Raw genomic sequence first — 14171 nt, 5'->3', positions numbered from 1 at the left:
AGCATAATAATCCTGATACCAGGGGCGCCTGGGTGGCTCAGTCAGTTGAACGTCCAACTTCGACTCAGGTCATGATCTCACAGCTCATGAGTTTGAGCCCCACGTCAGGCTCTGTGCTAACAGCTCAGGACCTGGAGCCTGCTTCTGCTTCTGTGTCTCCCTCTCTCTCTGCCTCTCCCCCACTCAACACTCTGTCTCTCTCTCTCTCAAAAATAAATAAACATTAAAAAAATTTTTTTAATAATCCTGATACCAACCCTGACAACTATAGCATGAAAACACTATAGACAAATATCAAAATTCTAAAAAATGAATACCATGTTTGTATCCCTAGCAGAATACTGAAAGACTAATACTCCATAAGCAAATACAGTTTATTCTAGGAATGTGAGGGTGGTTTGATATTTTTAGAAATCTATTGTTGTAATTAATTATATAAATAGTGTAAAAGGAGTAAAACCATACAATCACCTCAATAGATGGCAGAAAGACATTTGATAAAATTCACTATTCATTCCTGATAAATATACAAATGAACAAAAAAATAGAAGTGTAGTATTAGAAGGATACTCTCTTAATATGATTAAAAAGAAAAATATCTCAAACCAGTAGCCAACATCATGACTGTTGGTAAAAAAAAAAAAAACACAGATGTTCTCATGAAAATCAGGAATAATTAAGAATGTTCACACTCACAAACTGAGGGTTGATGGGGGGTGGGAGGGAGGGGGGTGATGGGTATTGAGGAGGGCACCTTTTGGGATGAGCACTGGGTGTTGTATGGAAACCAATTTGACAATAAATTTCATATATTGAAAAATAAATAAATAAAATAAAATAAAATAAAATAAAATAAAATAAAAAAAGAATGTTCACACTCACCACTTTAAAAAAAATTACCTTTATTTTTAATTTATTTGTATCTATTTATTATTATTTTGAGAGAAAGAGAGAGCATACACACACACAGGCAGGGGAGGAGCAAAGGGAGAGGGAGGGAGAGAATCTTAATCAGGCTCCATACACAGCATGGAGTCCAACTTGGAACTCAATCTCATGAACCAACCATGAGATCATGACCTGAGCCAAAAATCAAGAGTGGGACGCTGCTGAACTGACTGAGCCACCCAGGTGCTCCTATGCTCTTTTTTAACTGTGTTAAGTAAAAGTGGTAAGAGAAACATCTGGGTGGCTCAGTCAGTTCAGCGTCTGACTCTTGATTTTGGCTCAGGTCATGATCTCCCAGTTGGTTCATAAGATCAAGCCCCGTGTAGGCTCTGTGCTGACAGCACGAAGCCAGCTTGGGATTCTCTCTCCCTCTCTCTCTGCCCCTCCCCCTACTCACACACTCTCTCTCCCTCAAAATAAATAAATAAACATTTTATTTAAAAAAAAAGAGCATAAGGGTGCCTGGGTGGCTCAGTTGGTTAAGCGTCTGACTTTGGCTCAGGTCATGATCTCATGATTCATGAGTTTAAGCCCCACATGGGGCTCTCTGCTGTCAGCACAGAGGCAGGAGCCTCAGGTCCTTTGCCCCTCCCCTGCTCTCTCTCTCTCTCAAAAATAAATAAACATTTAAAAAATAAAATAAAATAAATTTTAAAAAGAGCATAAAATAAAAGGCAGAGATCATGAATTATATAATTGCATACCTAGAAAATTTAAATGATTGCTAAAAACTATTCACAAATAAGAGGTTAATAAATAAGATTATTTAAAAATAAAAATACAGGGACACCTGGGTAGCTCAGTTGGTTAAGGGTTCGACTTTGGCTCAGGTCATGATCTCGCAGTTCACGAATTCGAGCCCCACGTCCGGCTCTGGGCTGACAGCTCAGAGCTTAGAGCCTCCTTCAGATTCTGTGTGTCCCTCTCTCTCTGTCCCTCCCTCATTTGTACTCTGTCTCTCTCTCTCTCAAAAATAAACAAAACATTTTTTAAAAAGGAATAAATTAAGCAAGAATACTAATGGTGGGGCAAGGAAGAAATGAAACATTCTGCTGAGGAAGGAAATATGTGAGCTTCTTCCTAGGAAGCCCAGGGTATCTGTATGAAGAAGAATCTGAATTATTACAGAAAGAATACAAAGAAAAGGAATTAATGGGCAATCTTTGACATTCAAAATGGCCCTTTTCCTTGTAAGTCAAGCCATTTTTTGGAGAAGGTTTTCTAAGTTCCTTTTTCTCCCCCTTTCAACCTATTGAATCAGGAATCAAGCTGAGGACCCAGGCCACGGAGGTCCCCCACATTGTAGAAAGCTACCCACTTCCACACATGACAGCCGAGTAGCAGAGGTTTGAAGCTCTAAGGTAGATGGGAGCCGTGATATCCAGGGCCAGGGGAATACTGGTCTCTTCTGGCCCCACGTGGTGATGGAAAAGAGAAAAGAGACAGAAAAGAGACAGAGGAATGAAGTATGAAATATGTGAGGTAGCCCCCAGGGAGTTCCAAAAATAAGTGGTGAGACTGTGGGAAGATGGGGTTAGAGATGAGTATATGGAAACACTGACATTACTTGAAAGGAAAATACAGTCTACAAAATCTGGGAACATAAAAATGTGACCTTATCTGTGCGTATAGGGCAGTTAGCGCTGGGAATGTTTGCGTTGTAACCCTAAATATATGCACAGACAAGTCTGGAGAGCTATACAATGTGATGTTAACAGTGCTTCTCTCTGAGTGGTGAGGTTACCAGTGATTGATTTTTATTCTGGCAATCTATATTTCTTAAATTTCAACAATAAACATCTACCTTGTGTAACAATAAAAGCAACAAAAGTTATAGCTTTAGAAAAAATATTCAGAAACCATGCCCACCCAAATAGAATAGCTCTGAATACCAGCCAAGCAATCTACCTCATTCACCAAAGAGCAGTCAGACTCCAGAATCATAAACTCAATTGGTGCCAGCTTAAATATGCCAAAAAGCGTAAGAAGTATACCAGATTGTCTGTCCTCAGAAATGTGTGGGAGCTGATTAATACAAGGGGAATGCTCTTCCCCAGCTCTCCTGGATGGTATGCCCATGAGCATTTAGACGTGAATGTGCAGATAAACAGTAAATTTTCTTGAGCCTCCGTTTCCCCTTACGCACTATGAGAGAAAGACTGGGGACAGACTGAATCTGTACAGTCTAAGTTTTTTTTCCTTCCTGACTTCTCGAGTCTCTGTAACTTTCTGAAACCACCACTGAAAGATAATTGTGACCCTTAAAATTCTATTCGTTTATTTAACTAATATCTATTTAATCAAGCCCTGAATTCAATGCTAAGGCTAGGGAGAAGAAAGATATAGTCCTTGCCCTCCAGGAGCTTTTTACCTTGAATAGGAGACCGATATAGAAATGATTACAATGTACCAGGTAAATTCTGGGACCTAAGTGTTCACAAGGCCCCAGCAAAGTGCAAAAGAAAGGGCCATTCATAAGTAATAAACTTCTTTCCCTTTTCTCCCCAACCTCCTATTTTAATAATTGCTAAAATAATTATACTTTACAAATTGATCTGACTTGAACCTCCCACAACTCTGTTATTCTCATGTTACATATGAGGCACACAGCCAGGAAGTGGCAGGGCCAGAATTGAGCCCAGGCCTGCCTGCCCCCAAAGTCTACCTCTAACCCAGTCCTGGACTGAGAGATGGAACTGAATGAGACATGATGCCATCCTTGGAAAGAGAAGCCATGTCTTTGAGAATCCACAGGAGAGGAAAAAGAGAATATGGGAGGATAATGGATAGAAAAAGGGAAGAGTCTTTCAAGACTTTTGCCCTAAAAATTTGAAAAACTCCTGATTTAGGCTTATGTAGAACATCCAAAGAGATAATAGATTCCTGAGTGGCTTTCTAACCTATCCTTCACTAAAAAAATAAAAATAAAAAATAAAAAAATAGACAATAATAAAAAAAATAAGATGGTTGGATAGATGAATTCATATGTGATAAAGCAAATGTGGCAAATGGTTAACAATAGTTGAAATTAGATTTTAAGTATATGCCTATTCACACTACAGTTTTTATAACCTATATATATATTTGAAAATTTACACACACACACACACACACACACACACACACACACAATGTTGTAGGCAGGGGGAAATAAGCAATAGTTGGGCAGGGAAGTAGGAAAATAGAGTTTTCTAGTTCTGTCTCACTTGGTAGCTATTAGCCACATGGCAGTTGAACACATGAAATGTGGCTAGTCTGGGTTGAGAGAGTCTGTATATGTGATATAGACTTCAGATTTCAAAAACTTACACAAAAGAATGGAAAATATCTCATCAATAATTTTTATCCTATTCACAGGTTGAAATAATAATTTTTATGTTGGATTAAATAAGAATATATATTTAAAGTTTATTTTGAGAGAGAGAGAGAGCAGGGGAGGGGCAGAAAGAGAGAGAGAGAGAGAGAGAGAGAGAATCACAAGCAGACTCCATGCTGTGAGCACAGAGCCCTACTCGAGACTTAATCTCACAAACCATGAGATCATGACCTAAGCCGAAATCAAGAGTTGGATGCTTAACCACCTGAGCCACCCAGGTGCCCCTAAAATATATTATTTAAATTAATTTCACCTGCTGCTTTTTACTTTTTTTAAAGCTACACATTTAACTTATGCGTGCACAATGTGTAGCATTTCTACTGAACAGTGTCACCTAGAGCATCCAGTCACCACAGATCCTATTCCTTTGCTCACTCACACCTGCTCTGGATCACGTCCTGTACTTGGGATGAATCATAGTCACAGCCTCAGAGAGCTGAAGGTCTAGGTCCTGGAGACAAGCCAAGACAGACTTGAAAACACTATAGGATTTCAGTATCTAGGTAATCTCTGTAACTTCCTTGCTTATGAGTATCCACATGAAGCCTTTTTTCTTTTTCTTTTTCTTTTTGTTTTAGACTGAGGACAGAATCTTTCTAGAGTACATTTAGAAATATGTGGGGTGTTTGAAGTGGTCAGCATTTGGGGTCAGCATTTCATATGCAAGAACTAGGGAAGGTGAACATTCCACATTGAGGACAGTCCCATACGAGGAAGAAATATCTTGTCCAAAACACTAGTAGTGTACCTGTTGAGAAATCCAGTAGAGGAAGAATGACATACCTGTTTCTACCCTCTGGATAAGGACTCTGAGGCCTGTTAACCAACCCACACTGAGGTAGCACCATTATTTCTGTGGAGGCAAGAACAAGGAGTTTCCTGGGGTACTGAATGTCATAACACAATTCTGTATCTCCTGAAAGGTAGGAAAATTACCCTGGGACAGTTAGGGACACCCAAGGGTTCAGCTCCCAGTAGGAAACCCGTCTGATTATGAAGACTGCCAAAGGCAGTGTTCAATTAGCCCAGCCTAGTTAACCATCTGGGAGCCTGTACCCAGAGCTCAGGGCACCACTCTCCAGCATTAGGCTCTAAAATGCCACAGGGACAGACCACTTCTGGAGGTGGTACCCAGTGAAAATGAGCCATCCCTCTGGTCTGATCTCTGGGGGCCAGAGCTATGGGAGATGAGGAGTGTGGGTGGGTGTGCCACATCACTTCAGCTGAAGGACAAGTCCCCAAACTAGATCCCCAGAAGGCCTTAGCTGAGCAACAGGTAAATATATAAGAACTCAGAGATAGATGAGTATCACTGCTAGCCTGTGAAAGGATCAGAAATCCCTTCCTAGAACAAGGTGCAGTGGTCCAAGCAAGAGATGATAGGTGCATGCATCACAATGGTATCTGGGAGAAAAGCAGGTAGAACAAACTTAAAATATATTATTGAGATGGAAGTAAGACAACTCTCTGACACATCTGATGAGGAGAATTAAGAAGTAGAAGCCAAGTATAAACCTAGGGATCTGGAATGAACAACTGAATAGTAGAACAGGCAGGAATAACTTCTTGAGAAACTGGTCAGTGAAGGGGAGAGGAAAGATGAGGCAGCAGCTGCAGGAGGAAATTATGTCAAAGAAGGTTTTATTTTAAAGGTGCAAGAAGATTGAACCCTATATTCCATGGGAATCACCAAGGGAGAGAGGTGACTCATGGAATGATGTTTCTGTGGAGGAGAGAGGGATTAGGGTCAGGAATGGGGGTGGAGTGGGATAGTTTGAGATTGATTCTCCGTTTCAGTGCCTGGTGTCATGAGCCATGAGCCTCTAGCCAACTAGATACCTGAAGTGACCCTCCTTAGACCTCATTCCTTTTCCTTTCTGTTAACATTAAAAATTTTTTTAAGCTATGTGCTATTTACTACAAAAGTCTAAAAAGCGGTGATAGAAAAGTTGAAAGCAAAAAGATAGAAAAGATATGTCAAGCAAATACTAAGCAAAAGAAAACTGGTATGTTAATAATAGATAAAGTAAATTTTAGGGCAGAAAAAATTCTAGAGATAAACAGGATCCATATACAAACACAAAGGATTATTTTCACCAGCAGGATACACCAATTATAATGTTGCATGCTCCTAATACTCAGTGAAGTGGTACAATAGAGTTTTCTAGTACTGTCTCATATGGTCGCTATTTTAGACTTTACAGAACTTTATAGAACTATAAGGAGAAATTGGTAAATTCACAATGAAGAAAAGGATTCTAACACATATCTTTTCATTATTGAGAGACCAAGCAGACAAAACAATCAGTAAGAATTTAGATTCAAATAAAGTAACTGTGAAGCTTGATAAAATGGACATATATAGAAACACTGCCCTCAGCAGAGAAGACACATTCTTTTCAAGTACACAGATGCTATTGATGAAAAATTGCCAGAAAGTAGGTCGTAAGGCAAGTCTCAACAAATTTTAAAGGATGGGTATCCTACAGACCATATTCTTTGACTACAGTGAAATTAAATTAGAAATCAAGCTGAGATAAATTTTAAAAATTTAAGGTTTACCCAATGACCTCTATTTGTTTGGAAATTAAGAAACACACTTCTATAATAATTATAATAAAAGAAATAATAGTGGAAATTGCAAATTACTGAGAACAAGAGAGAAATAGCACATATCAAAATATGTAGAGTGAAATTAAGGGAGTATTTCTATTAGGAAAAATAAACTCTGAAATTTAACAAGCTTAAAAATTGAGAAGAAAGCCAAAGTGAGTAGAAGGAAGAAAATAATAAAATTAGAGTGGATATAAATCAAATAGCAAATAGAGAAACAATAGGGAAAAATCAACAAAATCTAGAGTAAGTTTTTGAAAAAACTACAATCAACAAATCCTGAGCTAGACTAATAGAAAAAAGTGAAAAGACTCAAATAAATAGAATCAGAAACAAAAGAGGAGACACTACAACAAATGACAGAGAAATAAAAAAGAACATAAGGAATTACTATGAACAATTATACACCAACATATTGCATAATCTAGAAGAAATGGATAAATTCTTAGAAACCCATAACCTATGAAAACTGAACTGAAAAGAAATAAACAGACCAATAACAAATAAGGAGATTGAATCAATAACCCAAAACCTCCCACCAAAGACACACTAGGACCAGATGGCTTCACATGTGAATTCTACCAAACACCCAAAGAAAAATTAAAACCAAAAAAAGAAAAAGAAAAAAAAACACAGAACAAGAGAGAACACTTGCAACTCATTTTATGAGGCTAGCATCACCTTGATACCAAATGGAAACACAGCTGCCACAAGGGAAAAAAACAAAACAAAACAAAACTAATATCTAATATCTAACTAACAAGCTAATATCTAACTAATCTCTATCTTACTATCTAACTAATATCTAAACTAACAAGCTAATATCTTTGATGAACTTACATGCAAAAATCCTCAGTAAAAATTTTATAAAACTGAATTTAAAAACATATTAAGAGGATTATATAGCACAACAAGTCAGATTTATTCCTGGAATGCAAGGATGGTTCAACATACAACAATCAATCAATGTAAGACACCACATCAACAAAATGAAGAACAAAAAACACATGAACATCTCAACTGATGCAGGAGAAGCATTTGACAAAATTCAACACTATTTAACTATAAAAACACTCAACAAAATAAAAATAGAAGAAAACTACTTCAACATAATAAAACTCATATATGAAAAACACACAGCAAACATCATACTCAAAGGTGAAAGACTGAAAGCTTTTCCTCTAAGATCAGGAACAAAGCAAGGATGCCCCCCTTTCAACGTAGTACTGAAAGTTCTAGCCAGAGAAATTAGGAAAGAAAAAGAAATAAAGGCAACCTAATTGGAAATAAATAAGTAAAGTTATCTCTATTTGAAGAAAATCTGATATTTAGAAAACTCTAAAGACTTCACAAAAAAAGCTGTTAATGATAATAAATGAACTCAGCAACATAGCAAGATACTACACACAAAAGTCAACACACAAAAATCAGCTGCATTTCTATACATGAACAATGAACAATCTGAAAAATAAATAACAAAAATAAGTCCATGTACAATAGCACCATAAAGAATAAAAGACTTAGGAATTAACCAAAGAACTGAAAGACTTGTACAATAAAAAAATACAAATATTGCTGAAAGAAATTTAAACAGGCATAAATAAATAGAAACACTTCCTATGCTCCTGGATTGGAAGACTTACCATCCTTTAAATATCAAAACTACCCAAAGTGACCTACAGATTCAGTGCAATCCCTATGAAAATCCCGAGGACATGTTTTGCAGAAATAGAAAAACTCATCCTAAAATTCAATGGAATCTCAAAGGATACTGAGCAGCCAAAAACAATCTTGTAAAAGAAGAGCAAAACTGGAGGACTCACACTTCCTGATTCCAAAACTCACTACAAAGTTACAGCAATCAGAACGGTGTGGCATTGGCAAAAGAGGGGGGGGGTGAGAGAGAGAGAGAGAGAGAGAGAGAGAGAGAGAGAGATCTATAAACCAATAGAATAAAATAGCCCAGAAATAAACTCCCACACATATGGTCAAATGATTATTGACAAGGGTGCCAAGACCATTCAATGGGGAAAGGACAGTCTTTGCAACAAATGGCACTGGAAAAACTGGGTATCCACATGAAAAGAATGAAGTTAAACCCTTACCTAAAGGGATCCCATACCCCCAAATTAACTCAACATGGATTAAAGACCTAAATGTAAGACCTGAAACAATAAAACTCTTAGAAGAAAGCACAAGACACAAGTCTTATAACATTAGATCTGGCAATGACTTCTTAGATATGACACCAAGGACATAGGAAAAAAAAAAAAAAAAACATTAGACAAACCGGACCTAATGAAAAATTTTAAACTTTGTGTATCAAAAAATACTATCTATAGAATATAAAGGCAACCTACAAAATAGGAGAAAATATTTGCAAATCATATATTTGATAAGAGATTAATATCCAGAATCTATAGAGAACCTCTAAAACTTGACAACAACAACAACAAAAAAAATTTAATTCAAAAGTGGGAATAAGATTTGTGTCAACATTTCTCCAAAATGATATATGAATGGTCAATAAGTACATGAAAAGATGCTCAATATCACTCATCATTATGGAAATGGAATTGAAAACCACAATAAGTTACTACCTCATGCCCATTACAATGGCTATTATTAAGAAAGAAAACAGAAATTAACAAGTTTTGGCAAGGATGTGGAGAAATTAGAACTCTTGCATGCTGTTGATGGGAAAGCAAAATAGTACAGCCACTGTAGAAAATAGTACGAAGCTTCCTCAAAAAAAATTTTTTAAAGAATTGCCATATCATCCAGCAATTCCACTTTGGGTATATACCCACAAAAATCAAAAGCAGGGTTAATATTAGCATAGCAGCATTGTTCACAGCAGCTAAAACATGGGAGCAACCCAAGTTTCCATCAACTGATGAATGGATAAGCAAAATGTATATATACATACAATGGACTATTTGTTAGTCTTAAAAAAGGAAGAGATTCTGCAATGTCTACAATAAGGATGAACCTTGAAGGCATTATGCTAATTGAAATAAGCCAGTCACAAAAAGACAAGTACCATATGATTCCACATAGTAGGCTCATCTTATTTACAATTCCCTATTGCCTTGTCTATGAATTCAGTTTCCATTTACTATCTCCAGGAATGATGATACAGGAGCTGAAGGAGTTACTGAGAGGATTTCAGCTGGGCTTGGTGGCTCCCCATTCCTCCTGGGACTTTTCTGTGAGTCTCTGGTTCAAGCATTGACAATTACTGACTCAGTTGGAAGGCAAGCATCTCTGATGCCCAACTACCTGAACCTGCCTGCTTGCTGCCAAGTTAGAGTCCCTAACCAGTCATCCTGACGGTTGCCTCAGGCCCTTCCCCCTGCTCCTGGTAACTGTTGCCTCTGAGCTGAGAACCCCCAAAACCACTGTCCTTACGGTAGTAATCCCTCCCTTATTTTTTTGGCTGTGGTTTCTTCTAACAATCCAATCTCATTTGATTACCATTTTCAGCAATTCCTCGACATTTCTGGTCTGCTGGTAGCACTGTCTCTGATTTTTCGGTGCTGTTAAGAATTCATTTTCATTTAAACATGTAAAAGTTTTATCTTCTACAACTTTTGGGGAAGCCATCCATACAAGTGTTGAGTTTCCAAACTTGGCTGGTGCCAAGGATTCAAGATCTTACTTTCTGGAGCAAAGTTGATATATACTTTTCTGATTTGTAAGTTTATTGATATGAAAGGCATCCAGATTCATAAAAGTAAAGGTATATTTGAGGTTTTGGCCTCATTGAAAATGACATAAAGATAATTATAAAGCTTAGAGAAAGGACGTATTAGTGAATAGACTGCTGGATTCTGAGAGAATAGATTCTTTTAACGTTTATTTATTTTTGAGAGACCAGAGCATGAGCTGGGGAAGGGCAGAGGGAGAGGGAGACACAGAATCCCAAGCAGGGCCCAGGCTCTGAACTGTCAGTGCAGGTCCCCATTCAGGGCTTGAACTCACGAACAGTTAGATCATGACCTGAGCCGAAGTCAGAAGCTTAACAGACTGACCCACCCAGGTGCCCTGAGAATAGATTCTTTTAATACATATTTGGTCTCTTCCCTCAGTTAGAAGCTAGTAGAGCCCAAGGTGACAGGGGGCACAGCCACATAACTGGGGCACACAGATTTTATGCCCACCGGATTCCTTGATCTGTCATCCTGCCACCATTGTGATCTCCCTAGGCCTGAGCCTTGGAATTCAGGGCTTCATAGCTGTTCCAACCACGTCCTCCCAATTTCCCAAAGATCATCAAGATTGGCCTGATGTCCACCAGGTGGAGCCCAGAAGCTAGAGGCCATCAGCTCACCCCCAAATCAATCTTGCATCTCTGACAAGAGTAAAACACCAAGAGGCAGAAGGGTTTATCCCAGAAATATAAGAAGAGTTTGACCTTGGGAAAAAATATATATTGATGGAAATCACTTCATTAACATATTAGAAGGAGAAGAGCTCTATGATCATGATGGATACAGTAAAAGATCTGGATTAATGGAGAAACAAACAATATTCCTGGATGAGAAAATTTGATTTTATAATGATGTCAATACTGCCTCCCAAATTAGTTAATGAATTAAAGGCAAAATCTCAGAAGAGATTTCGTGAAATTTGTCAAAATGACTGCAAAATGTTTCTGGAAAAGGAAATGTGCTAGAAAAACCAAGATACTATTGAAAAAGGCTAGTAAGAAGGAATTTGACCTAGAAGATATCAATATAGACTAGTAATTTACAGTAATTAAAACAGTGTGGTATGAGGACTGTAAGAGACAATAAAATTTATTTAAAACATAATATTATGTCTAGAAAGAGATCCATAAATATATGAAAAATTAGTATTGGTAAACAGTGTTGCAACAAATATAATGCTAGAAAAATGCATGTAATCTAGTGAACAGATATCCTGGTTTGGGGAGGGAGGAATGGATTACCCAGGAACATGAGGAAACTGTGGGGATGATAGATAAATTCTCAGTCTTGATTGCGCTGATGGCTTCATGACTATACGCTTATGTTAAAATTCATCAGATTACATGATTTAAATATAAGCAATTGTACATCACTTATCTTTAATAAGACTAGAACAAGAAAGCATGCTTTAAAGCCATATTTACATATGATTACAAAATTGATCTTTCTATGTAGATATGCATATGTAAAGGACCAGAAAAATATGTAGATAGACACACATAAAATTAGAACACTGGCTACCTTTGGGGAGTCAGGGAGAGGGAGCATGAAGGAGTATAACTTTTACATCATACACTTTTGTATTCTTTGCATCTTTTTTTTTTAAGCTTATTTATTTATTTTGAGAGAGACAGAGAGAGAACAAGTGGAGGAGGGGCAGAGAGAGTGGGAGAGACAGAATCCCAAGCAGGTTCTGTGCTGTCAGCATGGAGTCCGATGTGGGGCTCAAACTCACAAATCATGAGATCTTGACCTGAGCTGAGATCAAGAGTCGGACGCTTAACTGAGTGAGCCATGCAGGCGCCCCTCTTCATGTTTTTTTAAAAGAATGTTCTGGGGGTACCTGGGTGGCTCAGTCGGTTAAGTGTCCCACTTCGGCTCAGGTCATGATCTCACCGTTCATGAGTTCGAGCCCCATGATGGGCTCTGTACTGACAGCTCAGAGCCTGAACCCTGCTTCCAATTCTGTGTCTCCCCCCTCTCTGTCCTTCCCCCGCTTATACTGCCTCTCTCAGTGTCTCAAAAAATGAATAAATGTTAAAAAAAAAAAGTAAAATAATAAAATAAAAGAATGTTCTATATGTATAGCTTGTATAAATACATAAAAAGCTAATAAAGTCACTTGTATTTTAAAATAGTTAAATAAAAATCCAACAACAATAACAATAGCCAGCTCTAAAACGACCCTATTTGATAAAGAGGCCCTCCAGCCCACAGAGGCATGGACTCTGAGAACTAAAAGGAACCTCAAGGAGCAACCATCAAGATGCCTGTTTTGAGGTTGGAGAAGAGGAGCCGGGTGCAGTGAGAGGCACCCAGTCACTGCCTGACCTGGGCAGACCTGCTTTGCACTGAGGGAGATGCATTCAAGGGCAGACAAATCAGCGTCACAGAGCAAACCCCAGACACTGAGCCAGCTCCTTCCTCTCTAGAGCAGTTTCCTTGTCTCTTCAATGAGGGTGGGCCAGGATGGTAAATATGGACTCCTTGCTCTGATATTCTGTAATTCTGTTTGTCTCTTTTCATCTAGTTCCTTCCTCGTTACACTCTTTCCAGATTTTGCATTTTCTTGAGATCCTTATGACAGTTGAACCAGGACCTCTAACTCTCCTGGAAAGCACCCCTGCCTATCATTTGTGTACTCACCATTCATTAATGTTTAAATTTATTCACTGAGAACTCTTTATGCATTTATTTAACTGCTCATCCACTCACTCATTTACTCATTCTATAAACATGTTTGGGTCACACTGGCTGGGGACTGATCTGTGAGTGCGGATCCCAACCCTGAGTCACTTTCTCCAACTTTTTCACACCAATTAAGATTTTCAAATAGACTCTGTGTAATTGGGTCTTTGGGACATCATCCCTGAAGCACCCCAAAGTTTCTACGCTGGGTACATATTCCCTTCTCCCTCTAAATTGCCTTGGGGATTGCACAGTCCCTTGGCACGTAGGGAGCTCTGAAAGGTGCCTACTCCATTTGACCTGCCTGCTCCCTGGGAGGCTGTCAGCCACAATGGAGCCGGGAGCCACCCAGGTCAGGGAGTCCCTGGGAGGCCGCAGTAAGCTACTGAGTGCCCTGTTCAGCCTTGAGCCCATCAGAATTTCCTAACTCCAACAAGTATGATACTCTTCAGAGAACCTCCCACTGAATTTTGAGTACTTTACCTAATTCCACCCAATTCTAAAAGCTCTACTTAATTCTATTGAGTTGTAAACACTTCACTGAATTTTGCAAAAGTCTAGGCATGTGTTCTTAGTTGGGAAAGCTGAGTCAGTGTGAAACCCCATGTCCTGCCCACCAGGGTTCGCTGTGTAAAGGAGGCTTGGGCCCACTTCTTTGAACTTTGTTCTCCTAGCTGCAGCCAAAGAAGGTTCCTGGTCTCGAAAGTATATTCCAGGGAACAAGGGACATGAATCTGAAAAAGCCTCAAGGTAAGTAAAAAAATGGAGATATGGGGACAGATGAAGGGGACTTGGCTAGGAGTCAGGACCTCCAAGGAATTACTGGAACCTTG

General features: G+C 38.6%; 1 protein-coding gene across 3 annotated transcripts in view; it reads right to left on the bottom strand.

Moving 5' to 3' along the window:
* TMEM8B (transmembrane protein 8B) overlaps positions 1–14171 on the bottom strand; it is a 69058-nt gene that overhangs the window by 11153 nt on the left and 43734 nt on the right. The window contains exon 14 of one of the 3 annotated variants that reach the window (XR_006210441.1): positions 5092–5177. The exons of the other annotated variants lie outside the window; for them this stretch is intronic. The gene's annotated coding sequence lies outside the window, so the exon portion shown is untranslated. Of the gene's footprint in view, positions 1–5091; positions 5178–14171 lie in introns of those variants that run through there. 3 annotated transcript variants of the gene reach the window in all.

Source organism: Panthera tigris, chromosome D4 (genome assembly GCF_018350195.1).
Source record: "Panthera tigris isolate Pti1 chromosome D4, P.tigris_Pti1_mat1.1, whole genome shotgun sequence".
Lineage (NCBI taxonomy): Eukaryota > Metazoa > Chordata > Mammalia > Carnivora > Felidae > Panthera > Panthera tigris.
This window is presented reverse-complemented; position numbering and strand designations above follow the sequence as displayed.